The sequence below is a fragment of the Pan paniscus genome, chromosome 2 (assembly GCF_029289425.2).
Source record: "Pan paniscus chromosome 2, NHGRI_mPanPan1-v2.0_pri, whole genome shotgun sequence".
Classification (NCBI taxonomy): domain Eukaryota; kingdom Metazoa; phylum Chordata; class Mammalia; order Primates; family Hominidae; genus Pan; species Pan paniscus.
In genome coordinates, this window is record NC_085926.1 from 93651324 (window position 1) to 93667032 (window position 15709).

Below are 15709 nucleotides of genomic sequence, written 5' to 3' on the forward strand. Positions count from 1 at the left end.
AGAATTGGGCTGAGTGTTTGAAGAAAATGACCAATAATTTCCAAATTTGGTAAAATACAGAAGAGATTTTTAAGAAGCTAAGCAAATGTCAAACAGGAACAATTCAAAGAATTCTATGCCAAGACATATCACAATTCAAACTTTGAAAAACAGAAGACATAAAAAATGCTGAAAGCAGGAGAGAAATCAATCATTAACTACGGGGGACACCAATTTTATAACAAAGGATTTTTAATTTGAATCCAACGAAGCCAGAAGAAAAGAAAAAACTTTCAAGCCAGAATTCTTATCTAGTAAAGTAATATTTTCAGGATGAAGTTGAAATAAAGACACTCTTAGATAAAGAAAATATAAAAGAATTTGTCGTTAACAGACTTACCCTGAAAAACTGGCTAAAGTTTTCTTCAAACAAAAATGACATGATAAAAAGAAAACTTAGATTTTCAGGAAAAAAAATACCAATGGAAAGAAATATGAATTCATGCAATTATGTATCTTATGATATTCAGCACATCATAATATGTTGGATGCAGCAAAAACAGTGTTGAAAATGTATAGCAATAAATGCTTATATTAGAAACATGAAAGGGCCTCAAATCAGTAGGTTAAGTTGCAATCTCAATAAACTAGAAAAAAAAGCAAAAAAGTAAAAGGGAATAGCAAACATAAAAGTAGATATCAATATAATTAAAATAGGAAAATGGAGAAAATCACTAAAAATAAAGCTAGTTATTAAAAATAAATAAATGAAATTGATAAACTTCTAGAAACACTGTCGAAAAGAAAAAGAGAGAAGATACAAATCACCCATATGTAGATTAAAATAGGAAATACTGTGACAAATTCTGAAGTCAATAAAAATAATGGAATACTATAAAAAATGGTTTATGATTCAACATCTTAGGAGAAATGAATCAATTTCTTGAAAGCCGCTGTGTTAATCCATTCTTACATTGTTATAATGAACTACCTGAGATTGGATAATTAATAAAGAAAAGAGGTTTAATTGACTCACAGCTCCTCAGGCTGTACCGAAGCATGGCTGGGAGACCTCAGGAAACATACAATCACAGCAGAAGGTGAAGTGGAAGAAAGCATGTCCTACATGACTTGAACAGGCAGAAGAGAGCAAACGGGGAGGTGCTACACAAATTTAAACAACCAAATCTCATGATTACTCACTCACGATCATAAGAACAGCAAGGGGGAAATTCACCCCCATGATCCAATCACCTCCCACCTGGCCCCTCTTCCAACATTGGGGATTACAATTTGACAGGAGATTTAAGCAGGGACACAAATCCAAATAATACTGTTCTACCCTGGCTTCTCCCAAATCTCATCTCCTTTTCACAGTGCAAAATACAACCATCCTTTCTCAACAGTCCGCCAAGTCTTAACTCATTTCAACATTAACTTGAAAGTCCACAGTCCAGAGTTTCATCTAATACAAGTCAAGTCCCTTCTGTCTATGAGCCTGTAAAGCCAAAAATAAGTTAGTTACTTCCAGGATACAATACAGGTACAGGCATTGGGTAAATACACCTGTTACAAAAGGGAGAAGTAAACCAAAACAAAGTAGTTATAGGCCCCATGCGAGTCCAAAACCCAGCAGGGCAGTCATTCAATCTCCAAGCTCCAAAATCATCTCCTTTGACTTCGTGTCTTACATCCAGGCTGCACTGATGCAAAGGGTGTGCTCCCAAGGCCTTTGGCATATCCTCCTCTGTGGCTCTGCAGGGTACGGGCTCCATAGCTGCTTTTGTGGACTGGATTTTAGTGCAGAGGTTTTTCTAGGCACATGGTGCAAGCTGTTAGTGGTTCTACTATTCTGGGGTCTGAAGGATAGTGGCCCTCTTCTCACAGCTCCTTTAGGCAGTGCTCCAGTGAAGACTCTGTGTGTGGGCTTCCAGCCCACATTTCCCCTCTGCTCTACCCTAGTAGAGGTACACAGTGAAGACCCGGCCCCTGTAGCAGACTTCTGCCTGGACATCCAGGCTTTTCCATACATCCTCTGAAATTGAGTCAGTGGTTCCCAAGCCTCAACTCTTGTCCTCTTGTCTTCTGTGCACCCACATGAAAGCTCCCAAGGCTTACAGCTTGACCCATTGGAGCATCAGAATGAGACATATCTAGGACACTTTTCGCCATGACTGAAGCTGGAGTGGCTGGGATGCAGGGAGTAGTGTCCTCAGGTTGAGCAGAGCAGCAGGGTCCTGGGCTGGCCTGGCCTACAAAACCATTCTTCCCTTCTAGGCCTCAAGGCCTGTGATGGGAGGGGCTGCTGTGAAGGTCTCTGAAATGTCTTCAAGGCATTTTCTCCATTGTCTTAGCTATTAATATTCAGGCCCTCTTTACTTATGCAAATATCTGCAGCCGGCTTGAATTCCTCCCCAGAAAATGGGTTTTCTTTCTTTTTCTTTTTTTTTTTTTGAGATGGAGTTTTGCTCTTGTTGTCCAAGCTGGAGTGCAATGGCACGATCTTGGCTCACCACAACCTCCACCTACTGGGTTCAAGTGATTCTCCTGCCTCAGCCTCCCGAGTAGCTGGGACCATGGCCAGACTGCAATTTGCCAACACTTTATGCTCTGTTTCCCTTTTAAACATTAGTTCAAATTTCAAACCATCTCTTTGTGAATACTTATAACCGAACACTTTCAGAATAAGCCTCTTGAATGCTTTGCTGCTTAGAAATCTCTTCCACCAGATACCTTAAGTCATTTCTCTCAAGTTCAAAGTTCCACAGATCTCTAGGGTAAGGGCACAATGCCACCAGTCTCTTTGCTAAAACACAACAAGAGACACCTTTACTCCAGTTCCCAATAAGTTCCTTATCTCCATCTGAGACCACCTCAGCCTGAACTTTATTGTCCATATCACTATCAGCATTTTGGTCACAACAATTTTACAAGCCTCTAGGAAGTTGCAAAATTTCTCTCATCTTCCTGTTTTTTTCTGAGCCTTTCAAACTGTTCTAACCTCTGCCCATTACCCACTTCCAAAGCTGCTTCCAAATTTCAGGTATCTTTATAGAAGTGCTCTATTCCTAGGTACCAATTTTCTGTATTAGGCTGTTCTCACATGGCTATAAAGAACTACCTGAGACTAGGCCATAAAGAAAATAGGTTTAGTTAACTCTCAGTTCCTCAGTCTGTACAGGAAACATGGCTGGGGAGACCTCAGGAAATTTACAATCATGGTAGAAGGCAAAGAGGAAAGAGGCACAGCCTACATGGCTGGAGCAGGAAGAAGAGAGCAAATGGGGTGATGCTACACACTTTTAAACAGCCAGATAAACAGCCAGATATCATGAGAACTCACTCAGTATCATGAGAACAGCAAGGGGGAAATCTTTCCTTATGATCTAATCACCTCCCACTAGGCCCCATCTCTAGCACTGTGGTTTACAATTTTAAATGAGATTTGGGTGGGGACAAATTTTAAACCATATCAGCCAGAAATAACTGAGACTCAACATATTTTATAGATAATGTGAATAGTCCAATAACCATTAAAAGGAATTAAATTTATATTAGAAAGCTTCCAAGAAAAATAATCAGATTCAGATGGTGTCACTCAAGAATTCTACTAAACATATAAAGAAGAATTACACAAATTGTCTACAATTATTTCCAGGAAATCAGAGATGAGGAAAAACTTCCCACCTCATTTTATAAAACCAGTATATTCCAGATGTCAAAATCATAAAAAGAGTGTACAAAAAAGGAAATAAACAAACTAAAATTATCATGAACTTAGATGCAAAATTCTAAATAAAATATTAACTGTTTCTAATAAATATGCAACAATATAAAAATAACTACATACCGTGACCAAATGTTATTTATTCCAGGTGTGCCAGGTTAGCTGAACATTCAAAATTCAATTGCTTTATTTATCATATAAATAAATCATATATTTATGTATTTATCATATAAGCAAGCTAAAGAAGAAAAATTATTATATATAAATTAACATGAAAGTACATTTAACAACATTTGACAATCATTCATTATTAAGGAAAAAAAACTATCAGAAGCCTAGGGAAAAAATTGAAACTTCTTCAACTTAATAATAAACAGCTATAAAAAGTCTATAGTTAACATTGTCTTAATGGTGAAAGACAGAATATTTTCTCCCTAAGATTAAGGACAAGATATTCATGGCATGTCTATTTCACAATTCTGATTCTACATTGTACTGGAAATCTAGGTAGTGCAATAGGAAAATAAAGGAAATAAAATGTGTACATATCAGAAAGGAAGAAAGAAAATTATAGTATTTTTAGATGACATGATTGTTTATGTAGAAAAAGCCAGGAATTTTAAAAGAAAAAGTTTTCCTGGAACTAACAAGTTTATCATAGTCACAGACTGCAAATTCAACAAAAACATAAATTCTGTTTCCACATACAATGATTATGTGGACACTGAAAAAAATACAATAATATTCACAAACAGGCTGGGTTCAGTGGCTCACGCCTGTAATCCCAGCATTTTTGGAGGCCAAGGCCGGCAGATCACGAGGTCATGAGATCGAGACCATCCTGGCTAACACAGTGAAACCCCGTCTCTACTAAAAATACAAAACATTAACCGGGAGTGGTGGTGGGCGCCTATAGTCCCAGCTACTAGGGAGGCTGAGGCAGGAGAATGGCGTGAATCTGGGAGGCGGAGCTTGCAGTGAGCCGAGATTGCACCACAGCACTCCAGCCTGGGCGACAGAGCAAGACTCTATCTCAAAACATAAAATAAAATGAAATAATATTCACAAACAAATATTTAAAAATAAATTACTTGAGTATACATTTAACAAAATAAAACAACTACAGGATCTGCACCTTGAAAATTTTAAAAGTTGTGAAAGAAATCAAAGACCTTGAGTAGGCACAGTGGCTCATGCCTGTAATCCCAGCATTTTGGGAGAGATATATATATATATGTTTAGTTTTACAAAATATCTCAAAATCATTCCTCAGAGTGGCTGTATATATTCTTTCATTGCCATCATCAATATATAATCAATTTTTATGTATAACATATACATATGGGCACACACAAACACACACACACACATATATATATAAAGAGAGAGAGGTATATGCATATCTATATAGATCATAGATTTAAATAAAAAGATATAATTTTTTTAAACCTAGGAGGATGTTGTCTGTTTAGGCCAAGACAGTAGTTTTTTGGTTTTTTTTTGTTTGTTTGTTTGTTTTTTTTTTTTGAGACAGGGTCTCACTCTGTCACCAAGACTGGATGCAGTGGCACGATCTCGGCTCACCGCAACATCCGCCTCCCAGGCTCAAGCGATTCTTCTGCCTCAGTCTCCCAAATAGCTGGGATTACAGGCATGCACCACTACACCCGGCTAATTTTTGTATTTTTATTAGAGACGGGGTTTCACCATTTTGGCCAGGCTAGTCTCGAACTCCTGACCTCAAATGATCTACCTGCCTCGGCTTCCCAAAGTGCTGGGATTACAGGTATGAGCCACCGTGCCCAGCGAAGTTCTTGGACAGCAAAACAAAATCGCAATCCATAAGAGCCTAGATAGATAAATAGACACAATTTAAAATATATCTCCATAAAAGCCCATGTAATGTCAATGAAAAAGGCAAAGACTGGAAAAAATATTTTCAAACCATGTATTTAAAAAGAACTAGTAACTAAAACATAAAGAACTCTTGAAACTGAAAAGTTAAAAAACAGAGCAAAAGATATGAAGAAACATTTCAATAAAGAAGACAGATGGATGGCCAATAAGAAAATAAAAAGATTTTCAACATCATTAGCCTTCAGCAAAATGCAAATTAAAACTACAATGAAATATTACTAAACGTGTATCAGAAAGGCTAAAACATAAAATAGTCAGCTACAAAACGATGGTAAGGATGTAGAGAAATTAATTATGTATTGATTGTGGCAATGAAAAATTATATAATCACTCTTGGGAATAATGTTGTGATATTTTGCAAAACTAAACATGTAGTTATCATGTAACCCAGCAGTTACACTTTTGGGCATTTATCACAGAGAAGTGAAACTTGTACATGAATATTCACAATAGCTTTATTCAGGACAGTCAAACACTGGAAACAAGCTAAGTGTCCTTCAACAGATGAATGACTCCACTATGGTATGTAGCACACAGATAAACTATGGTCCAACATTTTATAGAATACTACTTATCAATAAAAAGGTCCAAACTATTGATACATGCAACCATCTAAATCAATCTCCAAATAATTATTCTCAGTGAAAAATGCTAATCCCAAGTGTTATGTACTCTATGATTACATTGTATAATATTTTGTATTATGTTTTTATAAATGAAGAGCGTATCAGTAGTTGCAAAAGGAGGAGAAAGCGATAGTAAAAGGGCAAGAAAAAAGGATTCTTGTGGTAATCAAACTGTTTGGTATATTATGTCATTGGATACACAAATAAATTACATGGAATTATATATATAAAACACACACACATACATACACATTTCATAAGTATAAATGTGAAATTAGAATAAAATTGGTAGATTATCTCAACGTCCAAAAATATTGAGCCATTAATAGTAAAGAAAAAATAGAAAAAATACGTACTTTTTGTTTTTGCACTCTGCATATAATTTCATCTCAGTTCAGAATCTTATAAATGCTAGAAATTAAACATTGGCTCAATGTATTAGTCAGAAAATTAGAACTAATAGGATGTGGACACACAGACAGGGAAACAGAGAGACAGAGACAGAGAGACAGAGACAAAGAGACAGAGAAAAAGATTGATTTTAAACAATTGACTTAATTGATTGGCAAGTGTTGAATTTGAAGAGCATGCCGGCAGACTGGAGACCCAGGGAAGTTTGATCTTGAAGTTTGAAACCAAAATCAATCAGAAGGCAGAATTCCCTCTTCATCTGGAAAACTGGCTTTTTTTCTCTTAAAATCTTCAATTAATTAGACAATGCTTCACACATTATAGAATGAAACCTGCTTAACTAAAAGTCTATTGCTTAACTAAAAGTCTATTGATTTAAATGGTCTTCTCTAAAAGCTATTACAATGACATCTAGAATAGCATTCGATCAATTATTTGAGTGACCACAGCCTAGCCAAGATGATGTGTAACATTAACCGTCATGTTCAGTATTACTGTATTTTAATTGGGATTATTGTTTATACCTAGAATATGGATTGAAAACCAAATTCCCACACCTATAGGCTTGTTTTTAATTATGATAAAGAGGAAGGTGTCATTAGATTAAGAGTAATTTCAGAGACATCTGTGAAAATTTCCTACCAATTAAATACGCCAACGGACAGTCAAGAGACCCATAGCCATCTGTTATTTTGCCTGAACAGTGTGTAAGACAATATGAAGACTTTTAGATAAAACATGCATTCCTTAATTTGGCCAAGACCTCCATCTCCTGTCTCTTATGTTTACACCAATCTCAATTCACCCAATCCCAGGAAGAAATCTTATTTAAAGTGAGGCTTGCAGGATTGTTAGAATTTGCAGGAGTAGTTCAGAAAGAAATGCGATTTCAAAGGAACTGATTTAGAAATAGCATATGGGTTTTTAGGGCAATAATTTATTTATTATCCTTCTTGTGAAGAAATGATCAAATATCTGTAATATTTTTCTTGTGTTCTAAGAACTGGAATATTTTAGAAAAGATAAAAATGTACTGCATCACATGCAAAATGTAATAAAATTAATGGTTTATTGTATATCAAGTTAAAAGGAAAAGCATTTATAGGAGAGTTAATATTTTACTTTATTACTTCTTTTGGGGCCATAACAAAAATGTATCATTGTGTTTTTACATAATATAGAAGTGCAGACATAAATATTTTTGTAAAGTACTCTAAGAAAAACTTTTATTTTGTCCTGATTTTATAAATAGCTACAAAACAGAAGGAAAAAAATTCCTTTCTTATCAGAGCTTTTTGCCCATTCACAACAGATGTTGTTTCCACAAATTAGTTTATAATTTCTTTCATAACTCAGAGAGAACAACCCTTCAATTTATAGTCAGGAATAGATAGAGTGCTGCATATAATTCTGGTAATTATGTAACAAAACTGCATGCACTTTGCTATTTGAAAACCTTGGCCATCAATCATTCAGTTTAGTGTTGGGTTAACTTAATCTTCTGTTGCACCAGCTGTGCAAGGCTCAGCCACAAACACAGCGGATTTGCCAGACTTCTACTGAGTAAAGTGTAAATTATCAACGTGTAAGATAATAGGTAACTAGACACCTAGCCATCTAGTTAAATAGAATTGATCTGCAGTATATGCAACGACTGCAAAACTTTTTGGGGATTTGGGGGGTGGGAAGGCATAATCAATTTTTTACCACATATCACACCAATACAGTTGTTGCTTAATTTTTTAAAACTGTGGTTTTTTTTCTAAACATGACTCATGGCTCAAAATATTTTCATTTATGCCATAACTTAGAGTCTTGGGTTGAGATAACTTTATTTTAGATACCATTGTTCAGAACAAAAGAGTTGTAATTTATAAACAGCATGTAACTTATAAACAGTGTGTGGGAGAGGTTAGAAATTAGGATACTTTGTCCAGAAAAGCTGCAACTCCTAAATTAAGAGCCGATGCTCACTAGGTTTTTTTAATTTATGTAGTATTGTGCTCATTTTATATCTTATAGACATGAAATAAAATTTCATTAAAAGTAATTAAGCTGAATGTACTAGAGAACCATTGCTCATCTTAAAATTAATGTTGGTTAATAATTTACATTTTTCATAGTATTTTCTATTCATTAATTTATTTGAAACTTGAAATATTTTGAAAAATAATTTATGCAAGATTACTTATCCATATTACAGAAGATATTAAATTTCAGAGTAGTAAAATGACAGTTCAAATCTCACAGTATGCAGGAGGGAAAGGCCAAAATACAAGTCAATTCTACAATCTTGGCAATTTCCATTCGATGACCACATAAAAATATATATCTTTGTTATTTATAATACACATAAATTTATTACTTTTAAAACATAAAAAGTATTATATTTTTATAAAGTATAAAAATATACTTTTTAAAAAGCACAAAAATATACTTTTTATATTTTATGTATATTTTTAAGTGAACCTGCCGTATTGGAGGTTATATGTTCCATGCCCTAATTTAATTAATCTAATTTGTGTGAAGTCAGGATTCAAAAATACGTCTGGATATTGAGAAGGAAACAGGACTTTTTGAGATATATAAAATATTGATTTAAGCTTGGCATGCTGAATGCTAACATTTTAAAATTAAATTGTAAAATTATTAAAATCATTAACACATTAGACATTAGCTGGAGAAAGCAAAGAAATGCCAGAACTTGCAGGCAGGCATGATGTCTCCACTTAGAAAGTGAAGACAGAAGCTCAAGTGTTACAAAGTCTAGGTTTCAGATTTTGGTGGTACTAATAGTTGGTATTGAAAAAGAGATATAAAAAGGAGGCTCTACATTCAGTCATGATAATAGGATACATCTGTTCACATTTCCCTGTACTTTTACATAATTCTCATATGGATCAGTGCCACCAACAGGGAAATGACTCGCATAGCAGGACAGAGACTTTGCTACAGTAGATACTATCCCACGTTTAGGGCAGAAAAAAGGCACAGACACAAGATAATTAAGATACGACTTATGATTTTGAGGGGACTCTCCTGTGATTATCTTCCCACAGAAATATCAATTTGAACAACTATCCACAGCCTAAATTACCTTCACAAGCATTCGGAAAACCAAGTGAGAGATCACAAAACCTAGTTGCAGCACAGTAATAAAAAAAGATACATTGAAAGGAGTAGGAAAGACAGACTTATATTACCTGAATTACCTCTTCCTCAAGCACATTCAGTACAAAGTGGTGAGTAATAGCTTCCACTTGAGGGAAAGAGGAAAATGAACACAGTACTTTGCCTTAGACCCCAACACTGGATCAACACAGTAAAATCCAGTATTGCAAAGATCCCTATGCCCACATATTTCAGGACAGTATCTATGGACAAAACCTCTAGACCTGCCCTAGTACCAGACAGAACCACACAGCCCAAGGCTTCAGTCTTGTATGATAGTCTCAATATCCAGGCTGCATTTCAGGTGGGCTGATTTCAGTGGTCCTGGGCTCCAGAGAACCCTCACTGGTAGGCAGCTCTCAGTAGCCCTAGGCTTCTGGCACAAGTGCTCTATTAGCTGCATCTGCCCCAGGTTTCTGGCCCACCCTAGTGGCATGGCTGCCGTTATGGGTACCAGGCTTCTTGCAGCATCAGGCCATACACAGCTGCCCCACACTTCTGACACTTCTTAGTGCCATACCTGCTCCAAGGCTTTCCCAGACAAAGCCCGTCTGTGAAGACTGGAATAACACCTACTTCATTACGTGTGTAGACATCTGCATATAATCACAAGGACCAAGAATAATCAGAAAAACATGACATCACCAAATGGACAAAATAAAGTAACAGTGTCTATCTCCAAAAAAATGGAGATCTATGAATTGACTGACAAATAATTCAAAACAACGGTTTTAAGGAAGCTCGGTGAACTTCAATAAAATATAGAGAAATAATTCAATAAAATGAGAAAAACAGTATGTTAACAGAACAAAAAATTTAATAGAGCCATTGAAATAATAATTCTAAAAAATGAAACAGAAATCAGAGCTGAGAAATACAATGAACAAAATGAGAAATGCAACAGAATGCATCAACAACTGCACATGGACTGAGCAGAAAAATCTGTCAATTCAAAAAGGGGATTTTAAAATATACCTTCAGAGGAAAAAAAGGAAAAGAATAAATAGGAATGAAGAAAGATTATGGAATTAATGGTATAGCATAGCATCAAAAGAGCAAATATTTGAGTAATAGCAGTTAAAGAAGTGGAAGACAAAGATAAAGATATAAAAGCTTATTAAAGTAAATAGCAGCAGAAAACTTTTCAAACTTAGGGAAAGATATACATATCCATGTACAGGAAGGTTAGATGTTTTTAATTAGATTCAAATCAAATAATACTATCCCAAGACGTTTTATGATAAAACTGTTAAAAATTAGGGACAAAGAGAGGATCCTGAAAGCAGCAAGAAAATAAGATGCAAATAACATATAAGGGAATTCAAATATGACTAGCAGCAGACTTCTCAGCAGAAATCTTAGAGGATAGGGGAAACTGATATTTGATGAAGAAAAATAAAAAGCATATGACAACCAATAATATTATACTCTGCAAACCTGTCCTTCAGAAATAAAAGACAAAAAAAAAAAAAAGATTTTCCCAGGAGAATAAGCTCAGGGGGTCCATTACCTGTTTTACAAGAAATGCTGAAAGGAGTTCTTCAAGCTGAAAGAAAAACATGCTAATGCATAACAAAAAAATCTGAAAGTATAAAACTCACTGGTAAAAGTACACGGTTAAATTCGGAATACTTTAACACTATAATACTGTTATATAAATCACTTATAACTTTAACCTGAGGCTTAAATACAAAACTATTAAAAAATTCCTACAACAATTTGTTAAGGGATATGCAATGTAAAAAGATACAAATTGTGACATCAAAAATTCAACATGATGGTGAGAGGGAAGTAAAAGTGTCAATTTTTATGTGATCAAAATTAAGTTGTTATCAGTTTAACGACTTGTTATAACAAGGAAATTTTTTGTAAGCCTCATTTTATCCACAAGGCAAAAACCTATGATAGATACACAACAAAGTAAAAAAAGAAAGAATCGAAACATATCACTAAAGAAAAATCACCTAGCCACAAGGAAGACTGTAAGAAAAAAAAGCAAATAAATAATGTATAAAACAACTAGAAAACAGTTAACAAAATAACAGTTGTAAGTCCTTATGTATCAATAATTACTTTGAATGTAAATGGGATAAATTATCCAATCAAAAAACAGTGGCTGAATGGATAAAAAATTAGCTGCAAACTATGTGCTGCTTACAAGAGATTCACTTAACCTGTAAGGATACATATAGACTAAAAGTGAAGGGATGGAACAAGGGACTTCATGCTAATGGAAAACAAAAGTGAGCAGTAATAGCTATACTTAAATAAAATAAACTTTAAGTCAAAAGCTGTGAAAAGAGATAAAGTTATTTTATAATAACAATGGAGTCAATTTAGAAAAAGGATGTAATTGTAAATATACACACCCAACATAAGTGTATCTAAATATGTAAAGCATGTATTAATAGATCTGAAGGGAGAGGTCAATTGAAATAAAATAATAGTGAGGGACTTCAATATTCTACTTTTCAGCAGTGGACAAAACATCCAGACAGAAAATCAATATGGAAACATGGAATTTAATCTACATTCTAGAGCTAAAGGAACTAACAGACCTGTACAGAACATCGCATATACCACATGCAGAATACACACTCTACTCAAAACTCAATAGAGGTAAGTGACACTGGTAAACTAAGAACAATATAGGACCCTGAGGAGACAAAGTCAGGCATTTCAAGTAAACAATGCCCCTTTGAGTTTTGGAGAGGTGACATGTGTCCACTCTCAGCTAATGTCAACCAAACTAAACTAGCAGCTTAGTGCAGGTTTAGGTATCTAATTTCAAACTTAAAACACTAAAGACTTGAGAAATTCATGGAACAATATCTTTTGAAATTTGACATTTGGTCAGTTGACTATATGCACAAAGTAAAAATCAATGAAATTAATTATGTTCACAGTGGTCTTCCATTAAAATGGTGCCACCAGAAAGATTACCTGAAATTTAGAGAATTTTTAACAATTTGTTTTAAGTATGAAGTAAAATTTGTATTTTCTAAATGTATAAGTTTGATATATCTGGTAAGGTTTTTTTTCCCCCTGATTTATAATGTAATGTTTAGGAGACTCCATGAAACACAATTCAGGGTCATATACATAGTAAAAAAATATAGAGCTATACTTTTTTCACCTAATGATTGTAAAATAAAATTTTTAAATAATCACATTGTTTTATAATATCTTTCTTGACACATTAAAGAGAAATGAGAATTGACTAAGCCTATGCATTTCCCCAAATAAACATAATTATGGAGATTCATTTTATTGGTAAATAGTTGAAAAATATAACGGAAGAATACAAAAATAATAAATATTAGGGCTTTTGAAAATCTGAAACAATACATGGTTAATTTCAGAAGCTCCCAGGATTTAAGGAAATTAAGATTGTGAAATAATTGATGCCCTCTTCCTTCCTTAGAATGCACATAACTACTTCAGTCCTACCAAAAATTTTTGCATATGATAAACGTAGTTAAATATCTGTGAAGACAGTTTGTTTTTCCAACTAAACTAAGCTGCTTAAACTCCTGGAACAAAAGAATTACAGGTTCTTGAGCTCTTCTTTGTATTCACTAAAAATCAGGCCAGCCTAAGTACATCTTACTTGAGAGTTTCAAAATTATATAATTTTTGTCTCACTGAGAGAAAAAAGAAACATAAGAGATATGCTTGATTTGGGAACTTAATTTTAAACCAAGTAAAACAAAAAAAAAGGTTTTGTGATGTGATATTACTTTCTGATGGGAAATTATATAAATATCATTCTTTTTAGTTTTTTTAATTTTTTTTATTATACTTTAAGTTCTAGGGTACATGTGCACAATGTGCAGGTTTCTTACCCATGTATACATGTGCCATGGTGGTGTGCTGCACCCATTATCTCGTCATTTACATTAGGTATATCTTCTAATGCTATCCCTCCCCACTCCCCCCACCACACAACAGGCCCCAGTGTGTGATGTTCCCCTTCCTGTGTCCAAGTGTTCTCATTGTTCAATTCCCACCTATGAGGGAGAATATGTGGTGTTTGGTTTTTTGTCCTTGTGATAGTTTGCTGAGAATGATAGATTCCAGTTTCATCCATGTCCCTACAAAGGACATGAACTCATCCTTTCTTATGGCTGTATAGTACTCCATGGTATATATGTGCCAAATTTTCTTAATCCAGTCTATCACTGATGGACATTTGGATTGGTTCCAAGTCTTTGCTATTGTGAATAGTGCCACAATAAACATACGTGTGCATGTGTCTTTATAGCAACATGATTTATAATCCTTTGAATATATACCCAGTAATGGGATCACTGGGTCAAATGGTATTTCTAGTTCTAGATCCCTGAGGAATCGCCACACTGTCTTCCACAATGGTTGAACTAGTTTACAGTCCCACCAACAGTGTAAAAATGATCCTATTTCTTCACGTCCTCTCCAGCACCTGTTGTTTCCTGACTTTTTAATGATCGCCATTCTAACTGGTGTGAGATGGTATCTCAGTTTGGTTTTGATTTGCATTTCTTTGATGGCCAGTGATGATGAGCATTTCTTCATGTGTCTTTTGGCTGCATAAATGTCTTCTTTTGAGAGGTGTCTTTTCATATCCTTTGCCCACTTTTTGATGGGGTTGTTTGTTTTTTTCTTGTAAATTTGTTTGTTCTTTGTAGATTCTGGATATTAGCCCTTTGTCAGATGAGTAGGTTGCAAAAATTTTCTCCCATTCTGTAGGTTGCTTGTTCACTTTGATGGTAGTTTCTTTTGCTGTGCAGAGGCTCTTTAGTTTAATTAGATCCCATTTGTCAATTTTGGCTTTTGTTGCCATTGCTTTTGGTGTTTTAGACATGAAGTCCTTGCCCATGCCTATGTCCTGAATGGTATTGCCTAGGTTTTCTTCTAGGGTTTTTTATGGTTTTAGATCTAACATTTAAGTCTTTAATGCATCTTGAATTAATTTTTGTATAAGGTGTAAGGAAGGGATCCAGTTTCAGCTTTCCACATATGGCTAGCCAGTTTTCCCTGCAGTATTTATCAAATAGGGAATCCTTTCCCCATTTCTTGTTTTTGTCAGGTTTGTCAAAGATCAGATGGTTGAAATGGCAAACCAAATCCAGCAGCACATCAAAAAGCTTATCCACCATGATCACGTGGGCTTCATCCCTGGGATGCAAGGCTGGTTCAATGTACACAGATCAATAAACATAATCCAGCATATAAACAGAAACAAAGACAAAAACCACATGATTTTCTCAACAGATGCAGAAAAGTTCTTTGACAAAATTCAACAGCCCTTCATGCTAAAAACTCTCAATAAATTAGGTATTGATGGGACGTATCTCAAAATAATAAAAGCTATTTATGACAGACCCACAGCCAATATCATACTGAATGGGCAAAAACTGGAAGCATTCCCTTTGAAAACTGGCACAAGAAAGGGATGCCCTCTCTCACCACTCCTATTCAACATAGTGTTGGAAGTTCTGGCCAGGGCAATCAGGCAGAAGAAACAAATGAAGCGTATTCAGTTAGGAAAAGTGGGAGTCAAATTGTCTCTGTTTGCCAATGACATGATTGTTTATCTAGAAAACTCCACTGTCTCAGCCCAAAATCTCCTTAAGCTGATAAGCTACTTCAGCAAAGTCTCAGGATACAAAATCAATGTACAAAAATCACAAGCATTCATATACAGCAATAACAGACAAACAGAGAGCCAAATCATGAGTGAACTCCCATTCACAATTGCTTCAAAGAGAATAAAATACCTAGGAATCCCACTTACAAGGGACGTGAAGGACCTCTTCAAGGAGAGCTACAAACCACTGCTCAATGAAATAAAAGAGGACACAAACAAATGGAAGAACATTCCATGCTCATGGATAGG

At 34.9% G+C, this 15709-nt stretch overlaps 1 pseudogene; it reads right to left on the reverse strand.

Annotated features, from left to right (window-relative positions):
• LOC100993267 (bifunctional methylenetetrahydrofolate dehydrogenase/cyclohydrolase, mitochondrial-like) overlaps positions 1-15709 on the reverse strand; it is a 104751-nt pseudogene that overhangs the window by 87103 nt on the left and 1939 nt on the right.